Source organism: Micromys minutus, assembly GCF_963924665.1.
Source record: "Micromys minutus genome assembly, chromosome: 2".
Classification (NCBI taxonomy): Eukaryota; Metazoa; Chordata; class Mammalia; order Rodentia; family Muridae; genus Micromys; species Micromys minutus.
This window is the reverse complement of record NC_137971.1, coordinates 1557055-1559411: the sequence shown is the minus strand read 5'-3', so window position 1 is coordinate 1559411 and position 2357 is coordinate 1557055.

Sequence of the window (2357 nt, the reverse complement as noted above, 5' to 3'; positions counted from 1 at the left end):
ATTGCATTTCCCTGAGGCTAAGGATCAACAGTATTTGTTCTTCAGTGCACACTGGCACAGACCTGTGATGCAGTTATTCTTGAGCCAAGGAAAAAGGACCACACATCCACAGTCTGCCTGGGCTTACAGAAACCGTGTCTCAAGATTTTGAAAACTGCATTAAAAGTCTGGGTATGTATCCCACTGGCGGAGCACTTGCCTTGTGTTCCATCCTCAGATAGATACGTAGTCACATATACTAACATGAATACACTCACCTGTATCCACACTCTACACTAACGTATACACTCACATATACACACTCACACACACATTCACACTCACATACACACACATTCACATACACACATATACATACACACTGGTATATACACACTTCTATACACTCACATACATACACTCACATATACACAGTCACATGCACATACACTCACATACACATGCTCACACACACACTCAAATATACACATACATTCATATATACACACACATATCCATTTACATTCACATATACCCATACACATACTCATATATAAACTCACACACACTCATACATTCACATACATGGACATGCTCACATAAACAAACTCATACAGACATATCCACGTACATTCATGCTCACATATACACACTCATATACATACTCACATACACACTCACATACACACTCATATACATACATTAACATACACATGTAGAATATTTCACAGAATATTTTCTTTTATACTCGTGAGAGACATTGGCTTGCTTGTAGCCCTTGTGTAAATTTTGTGTTAACTTTCCTTCATTAGAATTTACCAGTATGAGCCTCTCAGACTACAGTTTTCTCTAGGAGGATTGGAAAGTTCTAAGACTTTAAAGGTTTATCTAGTCTAATGTTATGTGTGCGGGTGTTTTGCCTCTATGTGTATCTGTGCAGAGCGTACGTGTGTGCAGTGCCTAGGAAGACGGTGATAGAGTCCCCCAAACTGGAGTTACAGACATTTGTAAGTCACCATATGGTTGCTGGGAACTGAACCCAGGTCCTCTGGAAGAACAGCAGGTGCTTTTAACCACTGAGCTGTTTCTCCATTTTTCTTATTTATGATATTTCTTAAACTGATCAAAGGATGACATGGAGATCAAATATTTCCTGTAGTTCTGAAAACTTTTGCATATCCAGAAACATCTCTATTTCAGAAATGTTAGATTTATAGGCATGACATGTGTGACATTTTCTTATTATTCTTTTACTCTTTGTAGGACGTACCATCTGTCTCCATGGTTTTCCCCTTTTCTTTGTTTAACACACTTAATAGAAGTTCATCAATTTTGCCAGTATTTGAACCGAACTGGATTTTTCTGCTGTTCACTTGCTTTATTAATTTCTACTTCACTATTTTTCTTCCTTTAGCTTTGAGATTAATGAGCTCTTCTGTAAATTAGAAACTTATAAATGACTAATTTGCTGGTGTTCTTCTTCTAATATATGTATGCGTCAGAGCTGTGAAATTTCTTTAAAAGCTGTTTCAACTGCATGCTACACTAATTTTGGTACGTTAAAAAACATGATTCAGTTTGGCTTTATAAATTTTTATTTTATTTTCATATATTTTAAAATTCTTCTTTTTCTTTAATCTCTCTCTCTTTTTTCAACAGTCCAGTCATTATCTGCCTCCTAGTCCACCTTCCATTTTTTTTTTAATCCATGTACATTTAGAAAATTGTGTTTGTAACTAGTTGGAAAAATTCTGGGTATCTGCTGTATTGTGGTTTGACTTCATTCCAGTAAAAGAACATGTTTCATCATTTTTAGTCTATTCATATTTTAAAGTTTTTTAAAAGGCATTGAATATGATATATCTTTATGTGGTATGTGAATTCATGTGTTAGTCTCCCCACCCCGTTTGTGTGTGTGTGTGTGTGTGTGTGTGTAGTGAGGCCAACACTGGGTTTTCTTCTCAGTTACTCTCCACTTACTTTTCTGAACCCAGAGCTCACTGGTTCAGCAAGATAGGCTGGACAGCAAGCTCCACGAATGTCGTCCTCTGTGTTTCCTGTGCTGAGTGAGACTATGTTTGCACCACTGTGCCTGTTTCTCTATTTCATTTTGTAAGGAGATTAAGGATCTAAACTCAGGTCCTCCTGCTCCAATGTGCAGTTGTTTGTGTTCAATACCAATTATGTCATCTGGTCGCTAAGTTTGCCCAGAGTTCTATACTATTGGGAATTTTATTTATTTTATTAGTGATAGTGAATAAAGGGATGTTAAAATTACCAAGCACAATGATGATGTCTCTTATGCTTCCTTTTGGTTCTGTTGGGTTTTGCTTAATGTGGTAAGGAGCTGTATTAGTAGGTGCATAATCATTTAGGAA